The sequence below is a fragment of the Callithrix jacchus genome, chromosome 11, assembly GCF_049354715.1.
Source record: "Callithrix jacchus isolate 240 chromosome 11, calJac240_pri, whole genome shotgun sequence".
Classification (NCBI taxonomy): Eukaryota; Metazoa; Chordata; class Mammalia; order Primates; family Cebidae; genus Callithrix; species Callithrix jacchus.
In genome coordinates, this window is record NC_133512.1 from 23,257,340 (window position 1) to 23,272,832 (window position 15,493).

General features: G+C 48.2%; 2 protein-coding genes across 2 annotated transcripts in view; both read left to right on the plus strand.

Moving 5' to 3' along the window:
- Nucleotides 1-6,846, plus strand: part of LOC144578335 (uncharacterized) — a 63,307-nt gene extending 56,461 nt beyond the window's left edge. Inside the window, exon 4 of the transcript XR_013523890.1 lies at nt 624-6,846. The gene's annotated coding sequence lies outside the window, so the exon portion shown is untranslated. The remainder of the gene's footprint in view (nt 1-623) is intronic.
- Nucleotides 1,051-15,493, plus strand: part of LOC100391515 (ankyrin repeat domain-containing protein 18B) — a 123,272-nt gene continuing 108,829 nt past the window's right edge. Inside the window, exon 1 of the mRNA XM_078342470.1 lies at nt 1,051-13,111. The gene's annotated coding sequence lies outside the window, so the exon portion shown is untranslated. The remainder of the gene's footprint in view (nt 13,112-15,493) is intronic.

The window sequence follows — 15,493 nt, forward strand, 5'->3', positions numbered from 1 at the left end:
AGGATCCACGGTGCCACCTCTGCTGCCTGTCTGGGGCCATGTTGTCTGTCACCCTGGCCTGCCGTGTGGCTGGGCAGGGTGGGGCAACAGCTGACAGGGGCTTGCTGGTGGTGTCCTGGCCAGGTACCACCTCTCCCCGGAGGCTTGAGGCATGGGACCGGGCTGTTCTGCTGAGCGTGGTGCCCATTGCATCTGCCACACACATGGGATGGGGCCATTGCTCCGGCCCAGGGCCCCTGGGAGCTTCATGCACCGCTCTCTGCCTCACATGCGGCTGGCCCTGCTGAGTGGTCCCTGAGAGCCAGCCCTGGCCAGCCCTCCCCAGTGCCACAGGACTGCTGCCTTCTCCTGCGGCCTGTCCCAGGGGCTCAGAGGGTGTCTGTGCAGGCCTGGGGTGCCGAGGCACAAGGCAGAAGGTCGGCAAAGGGTTTCAGAGGAGCCGCCATGAGGGCTGAGGCTCTGCCGAGGGGATTTAATTTTTTTGTTGTTCTGAGATTTGTGGATTTGCCAGTGCCCTCGCCGGCTTCAGCAAGTTCATTAATCTGAACTGAAGCTGAAATGTGACTTACATTCCTAACTGCCTGTCACTTTTTTTCTCTTTCCAAATTCATTTGACACGAAAGTGTGAAATAAACAGAAGCTGCTGCGCTTAAGCAGATGAATCGGAGGCTTCTCCATCCCGACTACAAATGGTCATGTCACAGGGCTGCCGCTCGCTAGACTGCCTTACTTTATTTTATTTCATTTTATTTTGCATCTGTGTGGTAAGTCTTAAATAATCTGTGCAGTTTTGACGAGGGTTAGGCCAGGATTTTGAAGGGCTCTGAAACGCTTCTCCAAAGTGACATCTCATTAAAGAGGAATTCAGCCCAGGGAAGGGAGGGGTCCCCATGGTGCTGCTGCACTCCCCATGCGTGTCTCCTTAATGAGCAGGTGAGCCTGCACAGCCCCCAGGACACCAGCCGCCCCTCCCCGCCTTCCACCCACCTTCTGGTTTGGGCACTGTCGGCTCTGGCTCCGTCACACAGTAGCACAGACTGGGGCTTCGGTGGCAGACGCTGACTTCTCACAGTCCTGGTTGGACGTTCAAGACAGGGTGCTGGGCAGACGTGGTGTCTGGTGAGGGCCTTCTTCCAGGTTTGCAGACAGCTTTCTTCCCACGCGTCCTCGTGTGGCCCAGAGAGCAGGGGAGAGCATGGTGAGTACGTGTGCACTCTGGGGGTCTCTTCTTATGAGGCACTTGTCCCATCATGAGGGCCCCACCTCAGGACTGCATCTCGCCTCATCACCTCCAAAGGCCCTGTGTCCTCACACCGTTCCACTGGGGTCAGGGCTTCAGCATCAGGATTTCAAAGGAACACAAACATTCAGTCCACAGCAGGGTTCCTGCCACCTTCTGACGTGCCCCAAAGGGTGTGCCAGTCAGAGGAACTTGGGATGAATTCTTATGTAAAACCAGTGCTCCGTGGCCAAGCATGGTGGCTCACACCTGTAATCCCAGGACTTCGGGAGGCCAAGGCAGGTGGACTGCTTGAGCCCTGGAGTTCAGGACCAGCTAGGGCAACATGGTGAGGCTGCATTTCTACAGAAAGTTCAAAAATTAGTTGGGCGTGATGTTTTGTGCCTGTGGGTCCAGCTACTTGAAAGGCTGAGGCAGGAGGATCACTTGAGCCCAGGAGGTTGAGGCTGCAGTCATCCATGATCACGCCACTGTACTCTAGCCTGGGCGACAGAGCAAGACCCTGTCTCAAACAAAACAATCCAGCACTCCATAATGGCTCAACTCCGGGTCCCCTGGTATGAATGTCTCCTCCAAAACTTATGTTGAAATCTAATATATGTGGCCCAGTGGAGTGGCTCGCGCCTGTAATCCCAGCACTTTGGGAAGCCGAGGCAGGCTGATCACTTAAGGTCAGGAGTTCAAGACCAGCCCGGCCAACATGGTGAAACCCTGTCTTTACTAAAAAAAGAAAAAAATTAGTCATGGATAGTCAGTGCTCCGTGGTGGGAGGGCCCCTGTGGATAGGTCAGTGCTGCTTGGTGGGAGGGGAGGGGCCTCTATGGATGTGTCAGTGCTGTATGGTGGGAGGAGCCTCCGTGGATGGGTCAGTGCTGCGTGGTGGGAGGGGCTCCTGGTCAGAAAGTCTGGACATAGCATGACATGATTCCTTTCCGTCTCAGGTATGTGCTTGCGTTTTGCAGTAAGAAAACCCTCACCAGGTGCCAGCCCCATGTTCTTGGACTTCTTTGGCCTCCAGAATTGTGGACCAAATATACTTCTTTTCTGTATAAATTACCCAGACTGTGTTATTCTGTTACAGCAGCAGAAAATGGACTTGGACTTCAGGGCTTGCTCTGCGTCTGGTGAGAGGCACAGAAAGGCCCTGCCCACCCATGCTGGCAGTGTGCAGAAGCTCTGCTCACCAACCCCAGGCCCAGGACCCTGTTACAGGCTGGCATGGGGAGGTCCCAGACACCAAAGGGATGTCAGTGTGTAGGGTCAGTTGTTGAGTGCCCGGCATTGGATGGGTATGGCTCCCCCCACCCACAGATACCTGGGCAGCAGGTAGCCTCAGGACATGCCCACAGTGCTCTCTTCCTGGTGGGGGCAGTCAGGAAGCAAGCAGACACCAGAAGCAGATAGTTCTGTGGGTGGCTACTGCCGGATGCCTGAGGCCCACCCAGGATGGATCTGTGGGGGGCTCAGAGAATACCTCTTTGGGGACAGGAGCCTGTGGGGGGTTGAGTGACCAGCCTGGCTACCCCATGAAGGGTCTGGAGTGTGCAGAGAGGATGGGGGCTGGGGTGAGGTGTTGAAGGTGGGATCTACAGCATGGCCGCTGCACTGGTTGGGGGCCAGAGGGCATCAGAGCAGGCCTGCTGAGTGGGCCTCCTTAGCTGTGAGGGCTGGGGTGGCTCTAAGGCATTTCCCGGGTGTCTTCTGCCGCCCTGCCACCTCCCCTCTGACATGGAACCTGGGGAGCTTGGGTCTTTGCCAAGAGTGCTAAAGCCCTGGTGTCTGCCCATGCCCAGCTTGACCCAGTCCCCAGGGCCTCCATGGAGGCTGGAAGCAGCCTGTCTGTGTCCCGCTGCCCCATCACAGCTTTGCTGTGAACACCTCATACAAACAGCCTGGGGAGGCCCGAGGCCAAGGGTGGCCCTGAATGCTCTGAAAATGCTGAAGAGTGATGGCATTGGCACTCCTGATTCTGATTAATGGAGTTGCTGAGTTTCGATTGATTCTGTTCAAAGCAGGTATTGGTCTTTCGGGAGGAGAGATGCGCCCACTGCGTTTGCACTGAACACTGGCCGAGCTCAGGTCTGGGTGCCCACTCAGGACAGAGGGGCAACAGCCAGGGCCAGAGCACAGCAGGAGCTGGGAGCCCTGGGGCCTGGCTGCTGGGAGGGAGGGGCTGGGAGTGCTTGCTGCTGCCTTCCCAGCTCCCACCATGCTCTGGCCCTGGATGTTGATGTTCTGCGCTGCACAGCATCATCAACCATCAGGCCCCCTCGTTCCTCTGTCCTGAGAACCCAGGACACGAGGTTCTCCCTCCCAGCCTTCCCTCATGGTCAGGAGCTTGCCTGTGCTGAGTCCTTTGGCGTTTGCAGCCTTGGGCTTGGCAGTGGTCCTGGCTGGTGAAAGGCCCAGAAACGCGGCTTATGTGGCTTTGGCAGCTCTTGGTCCCTTCTCAGGAGAGGCTCACATTGGTGGCTTGCATTTGAGCCATGGCTCTGCCCCAGCCCGCCTTGTGCTCCTCTGCCCCTGCTTTCCATCCCCCTCGGGATGTGCCTGCCACTCTCTGTGGGGGCCCTCAACCAGGCTTCCTGTTTGGTCCCCACAGCAGTCTGGGGGCCAGCAGGCCCAGGGTGGTGAGCGGGCAGAACATGGGGTGACCCCCTCTAGCCAAGGAGGACAGGGCTGTATGGGGCAGGAAGCTGGTTGGGAGCACTGCCACCTACCTTGTTGTCCTAGCTCTGCTCTGGTGGTGTCTTGGAGCCACCACGGACTTGATGGCCTTTCCTTACCTTGGTGGCAGGACAGCAGGCTGGCAAGGCAAGATGCCCGGTGAGTGGGTTACGCCCAGAGGCTGTGGACTCAGGTCAGGGGGTCTGGGTGCAAGTGACCCTAAGTACCGGGGTCTCCTGATTCCCCTGAGCCAGGAGGGTGGGGAGCACTGCAGGTTCTGGGAGTACCCGGCCTCTGACAAGGCTTCACTCAGAGGGGTGGTGGTGGTTTGGGTTGTGATTTTTAACTGGGGAGGAGCCTTGAGTCTATTGGGTTTTGTGGGTGCTGCCGCTCAGGCTCAGGCCAGGCTTCTTGACGACCTTTGCAGGGTCCCCCAGGCAGGCGGCCGTAGGGGCTGTGGCAACCCCTGCCCCGGGCTTTGCTGCATGGCCCAGCCAGTTCTTGCCTTTCTCCTTCGCTCGTTCACATTTACTCACTTGGCGTGTGTGGAGGGCCTGCCTGCCTCCCGCCCAGGCTGCAGGAAAGCTGTGGTCCCGTGGGGACTTAGGGACAGGCTTTTGGGGCCTCTTCGTAGCTGTGGTGCCTGCCAGGCAGAGAGGGGACTCTCTTGGGGAAGGAAGCAGCTGGCACAGCACTGGGAGGTCTCAGAAAGCCTGTGAGAGGTACAGCGTGTTCAAGCGCAGAGACCTGGCCAGGCCTCGGGTAACAGATGTGAGACCCAGAGACCACTGGTGGACCTGGACTTGGCAGTGCCAGACAGCCATGTAGTGATGGCCCTGGTTCAGCTCTTGCTGTGGGGCTGCTGGCCTGCAGGTGTGACATCCGTGTCCAGGCTTGCCCTGACCCCTGGCTGCCCAGGGCCCTCCTGACCACAGCATCACGTCTGTACTCTGCCTACTCCAGGACCTCACCGAGACCTTGGCCTACAGATGGCTGCAGTCAGCTCCAAACGACTGTAGCTGCCAGGATGGGGCAGGGGCAGGTGGTGCTGGTTCTGGGCTGTAGCCCGTCTGAGGTGGTGGCTTGTGGCCATGTGGACCCCAGGCCGCTCCTCTGGCTTTGTGGTGCACCTTCAGGGGCAGCTTCCTGCTGCTGCCCACCCAGCTGGGGAGATGAGGTGGCCATGACTGGCAGTGGGGTTGTGGGGGACTGGGAAGGGGGTGTCGCATGGTGGACAGATGAGTGCAGAAGCCTCAGGGCAGGCCTGGGTGCTGAGTCCCCCTGTCCTGGCTGTGCTGGGAACCCCTGGGAGGAAGGATAGTAGCTGTGTGGCTCCTGGGCTGGCTCTTCTTTCCTCTCTTTCTAGCTTCTTGCATTTAATTTTTCAGGATAACTTTTTATTTTTATATACTTTTACAGTTACAGAAGTTGCAGAAGTAATACCCAGGAGTCCCTTACCGAAGCTCCCTGGTTTATATTCTGTTTTTTCACATTTGTGGTATTGCTTTCTCTGCAGTTTTAGATGAGTTTTTGCACAGAAGCAGGAGCCTTGGTGCCCCAGAGACTGGTGCTTTGTGGGTGTCTCTGTGACCACGTGCAGTTCTCCAGTGCCGGAAGAGCTGGGAGTTTGGCCAGGAGAGGCCAGCTATTTTGTGGACTTTTCCTTCCACTGGGCTTATCTGATGTTGTTTTGTGATAAGATGCAGATTCCCTGTTTTGGTGAGAAAGCTGTGGCGGCACTGGCGTGGCCTCAGGCTGCCGGGCACAGCAGTGTTGGCCTGATCACTGGGTCGTGTCGTCTGTTAGTTTTTCTATGGGGCAGGTTACTTTGGGTGATTGTTGGGGAGAAGGGTGAGGACTGAGGGAGTATCCTATTTCTTATTGGACTTCTGTCTACTCATTCTAGATCTTGGACGACTTTCTTACCCCTCCTTCCATCCTGTGGGTCGCGGCCTTCTCTGTCCCTTTTGCCCCGAGTTGCCATTGATTTGTTTTAACAGTGCGGACTCAGGAGTCTTACTCCACCTAATAGGCTGTAATCTGCTGACTGTGATTTTGGTTCTCAGCTGGTCCCAGCCTTGGCTGGTGGAAGCCTCCACAGGCTGGCCTGTATCCTTTTGGTGTGTCCCCTCATTCCTGGGCACATCCTCACCTTCTGCATTGCAGGTGCTCCAGGCTCACACTGGAGTCAGCTCTTTCTCCGCAGAACCCTGGCTCCTTGGGGTGCAGTGGCCCTCGGCCCTCCACAGCCGAGAATCATGAGGCCACAGGTATCAGTGGTGCCAAGGTCCCGGCCTGGGGGATCACGCTGCTGCCCTCTTGAGTCAGAACCAGGACACTGAGTGTCTGCTACCCGCCCACGGACATCCTGACCCTGACAGCACGAGCTCCGCTCCAACTCTACAGGTTCACTGGCCTTCCCGCATTCCATGTTCCTGGCTCTTCTCCAGCCAGGAGGCACCTGCCATCACCCTTAGTCTGTCTGCTCATTTGCTCAGGCCTAGAGCACAAGTTCCAGTGCTGTTAACAGATACCACGGAGCAAAGCACGGCTGCTAACTAGAGGTCCACATTTGTTCACAGTTCTTTTCTAGGTAGAATTTACATAAGGTGGGAGGTATAAATCTAAGAGTCTATGAGTTCTAACCAATGAGTCACCAGGTGCAGTGGCTTGTGCCCGTAATCACAGCACTTTGGGAGGTTGAGACAGGAGGGGAGGGGAATCTAGGAGTTCAAGACCAGCTTGGGCAATGTAGTGAGACCTCTGTCTCTACAGTTTAAAAAGAAAAAGAAAAGAAACATTGGCTGGGTATGCTGGCTCATGCCTGTAATCCCAGCACTTTGGGAGGCCACCTGAGGTCAGGAGTTTGAGCCCAGCCTGGCCAACATAGTGAAACCTTGTCTTATTGGGGAAAAAAAAAAAAAAGAAAGAAAGAAAAATTAGCCAGGCATGGTGGCATGTACTTGTACCCCAGCTACTCAGGAGGCTGAGTTGGGAGGATCAGTTGAGCCCAGGAGGTCAAGGTTACAGTGAGTCAGGTTTCTTTATTTAAAGAAAGATCGTATTTTCTACACAGTGATTTGTTGTTGTATTTCCGACTTTATTAACTCAGTAACTCCGCTTGCTCATTGATGGGAGTCTGGGTATTATCCTTCTGTAGAGTTTTACAGCTCTTCACATTTTCTTATTCACTGCTTTTCTTCTATCAGTTGATTCACTGTGGGGATTTTCCTGATACTGATACTATGTTAGATTTTGTAAATTTCTCTCTGCTTTAAAGCTGTAGGCTAAATATATCATTCTGCTGTCTACTAAAGGGTTCAAGACTATTCTTTAATATTGTTTGATTTCTTTAAAATGAATTTCACTGTGACTTGATCAAGTTTTGTATTATACCCCTTGGGGACTTTACTTGATATTATGTTAAAACTACATATTAACTTGAAGAACATGATCAGTTTTATTCTCATTGTTAAAAGCAGGCATATCATTCTGTTGTTGGCGGCTTCCTTTTTTTTCCCATTAAATTCAGTTATAGAACATTACCCTGGAGAATCATATACAAATCTCATGTGTCCTGAGTTCCATTAATTGCCATATAGTTAATGTTTGTATTGCTTTTAGGAATGCTATCTTCTTCTCCAACATGTGTTATAGTTGTGTGACAGGAAAGTAGTTGTTTAATTAATTACATAAGTAATTTGGAAAACAGATAATTTTTTAATCCAATTCTATCACTACTGTTACCTTGTTCAATTTTCTTCTAATTAAAAAAAAATATTTGCTAGTTCTTTATTAATTTTAATATTAGAAAATACATGGCCACAGGGCTGGGCATGTTGGCTTATTCCTGTAATCCTAGCACTTTGAGAGGCCAAGGCAGAAGGATTACATGAGCCCAGGAGTTCGAGACCAACCTGGGCAACATAGTGAGATCCTTTCTTTACAAAAAGTGAAAAATTAGCCAGGCGTGGTGGTGCATGCCAGTAGTCCCAGCTATTCAGGAGGCTGAGGTGGGAGAATCACTTGAGCCTTGGAGGTTGAGGATGCAGTGACCCATGACTGCACCACTGCACTCAACCTGGGCAACAAAGTGAGGCCCTGTCTCAAAAAAAAAAAAAAAAAAAAAAAAAAAACAAAAACGAAAATTAAGAAAAATCCACCTGAAATAGAATATATATAAAAAATACTTAGAAATAAATTTTAAAAACCACAAAACTAATAATACTCCGAAAACAACACAACGTTGTTGAAAGGAATTTCTCCTTTCTAATCCTGCAGCCAGTGTCAGTATACTGTGAGATGTCCTTGCATACCTTTCACCAGGCTCATACACATGCTTTATGTGTGCACATGCATCACACCACCCATACACAGCACTCCCCGTTTCTAATCCTGCAGCCAGCGTCTGTATACTGAGATGTGTCCTTGCACATCTCAGTATACACATTACTCCAGGCTCATACACATTACACCACATATGCATGGCACGTCATACCAGACACATGTACAGTTTTTAAAACTTGAGATATAGTTCATGTATCTTAAAATTTGTACTTTATCATGTACAATTCAGTGTTTTTCCTGTATTTACAAATATGTGAAATATATGTTGTGTGACTACCACTATTATCTACTTCCAGAACATTTTTGTTTTAAGACTGAGTCTCACTGTTGTTATGCAGGCTTGAGTGCATTGTAAAATTTCGGCTCATTGCAACTTCTGACTCCCAGGTTCAAGTGATTCTAGCGCCTCAGCCTCCCAAGTAGCTGGGATTACAGACATGTGTCACCAGATCTGGCTAAATTTTTATATTTAGTAGAGATGGAGTTTGACCATGTTGGTCAGGCTAGTCTTGAACTTCTGACCTTAGATGATCACCCACCTTGGCTTCCCAGAGTGCTAAGATTACAGGTGTGAGCCACTGTGCCTGTCCCCAGAACATTTTTATTACCTGAAAAAGAACTTTGTTTGCATTAGCATTCACTCCTTGTTTTCTCTTAAGTTCTCAGCTCTAAGCAATTACCAGTCTACTTTGCCTTTATAGATTTGCCAATTCTGACATTTTATACAAATGGAATTGTACATTATATGACCTTTGTCTCTGGCTTTTCTCAATGCAGTGTTTTCAGGATTCATCCGTGTTGTGTGTAGCATGTATCAGTACTTCATTCCTTTTATTGGCTGAATAATATTTTATTGTATGGACATACTTCATTTTGTTTATTTGTTGGTTGGTGGATAGTTGGATTGCTATTATAAATAATAGTACTAGGAACATTTGTGTACAAGCTTTTGTGTAGACATGTTTTCATTTGTCTTAAGTATATACCTAGGAGTATAATTGCTGGGTCTTTTTAAGCTGTATGTTTAACCTTTTGAGGAACACTGCCAGGCTGTTTTCCAAAGCAGTTCCACCATTGTACACCAGTAATCTATGGGGATTCCAATTCCTTCACATTCTTGCCAAAACTTGTTATCAACTATTTTTTCGATTATGGCTATTCTAATGGTTATGAAGTGATATCTTGTTGTAGCTTTCATTTGCTACATATAAAGCACATACATAAAAACGTATATTTTTTTCATGTGCTTTATTGGCTGTTTGTGTATATTTGGAGGAATAACTATTCAAACTCTTCATCCATCTTTATATAGTCTAGATACAAGTCCCATATTACATAAATAATTTACAAATTTTTTTTTCATTTTGTGGGTTGTCTTTTCACTTTCTTGAAAATGTCCTTTGAAATACAAAAGTTGGGTTTTTTTTCTTTTTTCTTTCTTTCTTTTTTTTTTTGAGACAAGAGTATTGCTCTGTCACCCTGGCTGGAGTGCAGTGGTGCGATCTCAGCCTACTGCAACCTCTGCCTCCTGAATTCGAGCAATTCTCCTGCTTCAGTCTCCTGAGTAGCTGGGATTACAGGTACCCACTGCCACACCCAGCGATTTTTGTGTTTTTAGTAGAGACGGGGGTTTCACCATGTTGGCCAGGCTTGTCTTGAAGTCCTGACTTCAGGTGATCTGCCTGCCTTGGCCTCCCAGGGTGCTGGGATTACAGGCATGAGCCACAGCGCCCGGCCATTATTGTTGTTCTTTAAGTAATATTCTTTACTTGTTTTAAGGCTGCAGTGTCATGTTGTTGTTCTGAGCAGGAAGACATATGCTCTCTTGTGCCCTTACACTCCATATTTACCTGCACTAATGCACACACACATGCACTCACGTGCTCTCTCGCACACTCAGTGCATACTCACATGAGCACTGTATATATATATATATATACACACACAATTTCTCACACACATGCCAGAAGGATTGGGCATGGAGGGAAAGAGCGAAAGGTTGGATGTGAGGAGCTTGCGGGAGAGGTAGTGGTCCTGGGCCAGACTGTCTAGCAGGATACGTGAGCTGGGAGATGTGCAGTGATGGGAAGGAAGAAGCAAGGACTACAGGTCTTGCAGGAAAACAAGCCTGATCCCCAGTAAGAAGTGGTGACAGGTGAACCTGTGAAATGTGGGTGAAAAAGGACCCTGTGCAGTATCATACACATGCCAAGTATTGCTGCTGTTTATGCACATTAGAAACAGGCGATTGACTTCAGCTAAGAGATAACTGAGATGTAAGTGGAGATGAACAGCAGACAGTTGGAAATGGAGGCTGAAGTTTGGAAAGAGAAGCAGAAGTTGGAACTTGATTTGGGAGTCAGCATCTTATAAGTGGTAATTGCTGTCTCTGAAGGAAGTGGGAAAGATAGAAGTTAATGCTCAGATGGGAGAAGTCCATAATTAGGGGGCAATTGAGAAGAGGTGCTTGTAAAGAAGGATAAGATAAAGGAAAAAGCAAGTCTGAGTATTCCATATAAAAGATTTAAAAGAAGGGGTGTGTGTGTGTGTGTGTTTTGAGACAGGGTCCTGTTCTGTCACCCAGGCTAGAGTGCAATGGCATGATCTTGGCTCACTGCAGCCTCGACCCGCTGGGCTTAAGCAGTCCTTCCACCTCAGCCTCCTCTGTAGTTGGGATCACAGGTGTGTGCCAGTGTGCTTGCGTAATTTAAAAAAAAATTTTTTTTTTTGTAGAGATAGGGTCTCATTATGTTGCCCAGGCTGGTCTTGAACTCCTGGGCTCAGCTGATCCTCCCGCCTTGGTCTCCCAAAGGGCTGGGATTATAGGCTTGAACCACTGTGCAGCCTAAAAGAAAGTTTTGAGAAGGACTCAGTCATTAACCTGAGCTGAAAAAGAGTTGAAAGGATGGACACTGGGTGTGGCCCAGAGGACCAGGTCACAGAGGCAGCTGGCATAGCTCATGGAGGTGGTTGAGGTTGGCCTTAGTAGTTATATACTGTGAATGAAGAGCAGGTGAAAGGAGTTTAATTCACTCATTTAACAATAATTTGACTGAACTTGAGATTGATAGGAAGGTAGACCATTCTGTTCTTGTGCTCTTTGCAAACTATTTTGACATGGGAGTTTTTATTTTGTAGTTTTTTTGAAACAAGGTCTTGCTTTGTCGCCCAGGTTGGAGTGCAGTGATGCAACCACACAGCTCACTGCAGCCTTGACCTCCTGGGCTCAAGAAGTTCTCCCATCTTAGCTTCCCAAGTAGCTGGAAGCACAGGCATGCACCACCACACCCAGCTAATGTTTTTATTTTTTTCAAGGTGGGGCCTCCCTATGTTGCTCAGACTGGTCTTGAACTCCTGGATTCAAGCTATCCTACTGCCTTGGCCTCCCAAAGTGCTGGAATTACAGGTGTGAGCCACCACGCCCGGCCAAGTTTTAATTATTTACATTTAAAGACATTTTAAAATTCCAGCATCTTGGCTTATGACATTCACCCTTCCTGCATGCCCGCCTTTCCTGCAGCTTACGGTATTGTTTGTGTCACATATTGCCTGGATCTGTGATTGCTGAATAGATACACTGCTTTTCAAAGCCATGGAAGTCCCGACGAGTCTTAGCTCCATTTTAACCTTCATCTTGGGTTAGATGTACAGAGTTATAGGAGCAGAAAATTAAAGTCCAGAAAAAAATTCTTAAAAATGACTTCGTGTTTTCTCCTTTGGGTTGGAATCCCGTTTCTAGCAGCAGTGAGCTTATCTTCCAAAAAAACCACTATGGGATTCTTTGGACATTGTGTATTTATTATTTTTTTTTGAGATGAAGTCTCACTCTGTTGCCTAGACTAGAGTGTGGTGGTGCAGTCTCAGCTCACTACAACCTCTGCCTCCCAAGTTCAAGTGAGTCTCTTGCCTCAGTCTCCTGAGTAGCTGGGATTACAGGCATGTGCCACCATGCCCTGCTAATTTTTATATTTTTAGTAGAGATGGGGTTTGACCATGTTGGCCAGGCTGGTCTCAATGTCCTGACCTCAGGTGGTCCACCCACCTCAGCCTCCCAAAGTGCTAAGATTACAGGCATGAGCCACCGCACCTGGCCAACATTGTTTATTTTTAAAGTCACTTCTTCCCAGCTGTCAGAGCTGTTATGTGGAACCATGCTGTGCCTCCACAGCAGTAATTGGGTTTTTGGGCTTGGAACAGAATGTCCCTGAAACCCAACAGCTGACTTTTCCTCAGAATTGCCCAGAGCAGCAAAGATGGAGGAAGTAAATGTGCAAAGGACTTTTAAAGCATAACATCAAAGGAGCTACAGTTTAGTGAATTTACATTGATGGCCCAAGTGACATCAACCCTTTGTATGTGTGAGTTCTCTCTTAATTGAATCACAGAGCAGCCACATGGCTGGTTCTTGTCACCTGGCCAGGCCAGCCCTTCACTCTGATGGCCTTTCCTGGCTTCTGACTTGACTGTATTTTAAATCAAACCACTCATCACAAATGAGTGATCTTATGACCATATTTGTTCTATCCCAAAAACATTTAGAAGGAGTTACGGAGTCAGAATACTGAACTTCTCTCGGGCTGCTGTCAGCTCCTGTGCTTTGTTGGCTTCCTGGGTTTCATGCCCATCCCAGGAAGAAGTTCCTGTGAGATAGTCCTGGTGGTGTGCCTGTGTCTTCAGCATGTCCACACCCTGGCCTTGCCTGCCTTACTGTGTAAATGAGTCCCTTCTCTTTTGTTTCTCAGACTCTTGGGCTCTGTTGTCCAGGCTAGACAGTAACAGCACGATCTCAGCTCACTGAAGCCTCCTGGCCTCAAGCAATCCTCCTACCTTCAGCCTCCTGAGAAGCTGGGATCACAGGTATATGCCACCATAGCCGGCTAACTTTTATATTTTTGTAGAGACGGTTTTCACTATGTTGGCTAGGCTGGTTTTGAACTTCTGAGCTCAAGCGATCATCCTGCCTTGGACTTCCAAAGTGCTGGGATTACAGGTATGAGCCACCACGCCTGGCCATACCTGGGACTCCTGTTCCTGTTTGCTTGTCCCAGGGACTTGGGGTGTGCTATCTCCCTCCTGAGCTGCCCCTGACTTTGGTTTGTATTTAGATTTGGATCAACGTGGCCACCATCCTCTTGCACAGGGAGGACATTTTTGCCCTCATCAATGATACTTTTTCTTGACTGTGCTTTTTTTCTTTCTCTACAGATGACTTTTCTTTACAAATGGCCTTTGATTGTATTCATGAGATCATTCCAAACACAATGAATACTTTGTTTTGTTTTTTCTCTCAGGATGATGCTGTCAAACACCAAATACTAACTCTGGCTCCCTTTTCTCTTTTAATCCTTCTTCTTTGCACACCTTCTTTTTAATTTAGTCCATTTTTGTTTTCTTGTGTGCCAAACTGCATTTATTTAAAGCATACAATTTGGTAAGTTTTGATGTATATACACTCCTCTGAAACCATCACCATAGTCAAACTAATGAACAGTCATCTCCCCCAGAAGTTTCTTTGGACCGCCCCCTGCTTCCAATCCTTTCACCTCCATTCCCATCCTTAGGCAGCCACATCTCTGTTTTCTGTCATGATAGATTGGTTTACATTTTCTAAAATTACACAAATGGAATCATACAGTATATACTTTAAAAACTTACTTGGTTTCTGAAAATTGCAGTAAAATACACAGAATTTACCGTTGCAACCATTTTCAATCATGGAGCTATGTGACATTAAGTACATTCACATTGTCATGTAACCGTCATCACCATTGAAGTCCAGGACTTCTAAAAGTCTGTTCTCAAACTGAAACTCTGTACCCATGAAACAGTGACTCCCCTTCCCTGTTCTCCCAGTCCCTGGAAACCACCATTCTACTTTCTGTCTCTATGCATCTGACTCTTTGGGTACCTCATGTAAGTGGAATCATATAATTTTTATGTGTCTGACTGGCTTATTTTACTTAGCATAATGTCTTCAAGGTTCATCCATGTTGTAGCATGTGTCAGAATGTCCTTCCTTTTTTTTTTTTTTTTTTGAGACGGAGTTTCGCTCTTGTTACCCAGGCTGGAGTGCAATGGCGCGATCTCGGCTCACTGCAACCTCCGCCTCCTGGGATCAGGCAATTCTCCTGCCTCAGCCTCCCAAGTAGCTGGGATTACAGGCACGCGCCACCACGCCCAGCTAATTTTTTGTATCTTTAGTAGAGACGGAGTTTCACCATGTTGACCAGGATGGTCTCGATATCCTGACCTCGTGATCCACCCGCCTTGGCCTCCCAAAGTGCTGGGATTACAGGCTTGAGCCACCGTGCCCGGCCTGTCCTTCCTTTTTAAGTCTGAATAATCTATTGTATAGATATATTACTTTTTGTTTATCCATTCATCCATTGATGGACATTTGAGTTCCTTCCACCTTTCAGCTATTGTAAACAGTGCTGCTATGAATATGAATGTACAGATATTCAAAGTATATACTCTTTTTTGGTCTGATTTCTTTCAGGATAATTATTTTTAGGTTCAATCATGTTATGTATATGAATAATTCATTTCTTTTTTATTGTTGTTTATTGTCTATTTATCTATTGATGAATATTGGGTTTCTGCCTTTTGGTGGAACACAGATGGTCAACAAATATGACCATTTGTGCTATGATCATTTGTGTAAAAGTGTTTGTGTGGATGGACACTTCATTTCTCTGGGTCAGTAACCTAGGAGTAGAATAGCTATTCCATATGACAGGTGCCAGATTGTTTTCCAGAGTACTGTATGCTTTACATCCCTACTAGCATATATCAATTCCACTTAGTCTTCATCCTAACATTTAGTGTTTTGTTTATTTTTGTAATTTAAAGATGAGTTCTTGCTATGTTGCCCAGGCTGGTCTCAAACCCCTGGGCTCAAGTGATCCTTCTGCTTCAGCCTCCCAAAGTACTGGGGTTACAGGCATGAACCAGCGTGCCTGGCTAGCATTTGGTGTTTTAAATTTAGACATTCTTGGCCAGGTAAAGAATTTAGACATTCTCACGCCTGTAATCCCAGCACTTTGGGAGGCTGAGTTAGGCAGATCACATGAGGTCAGGCGTTCGAGACCAGCCTGGCCAACATGGTGAAACCCCATCTCTACTAAAAATGCAAAAATTAGCCTGGTGTGGTGGCACATGCCTATAAGCCTAGCTACTAGGGAGGCTGAGGCATGAGAATTGTTTGACCCCAGAGGGTAGAGGGTGCAGCGGGCCAAG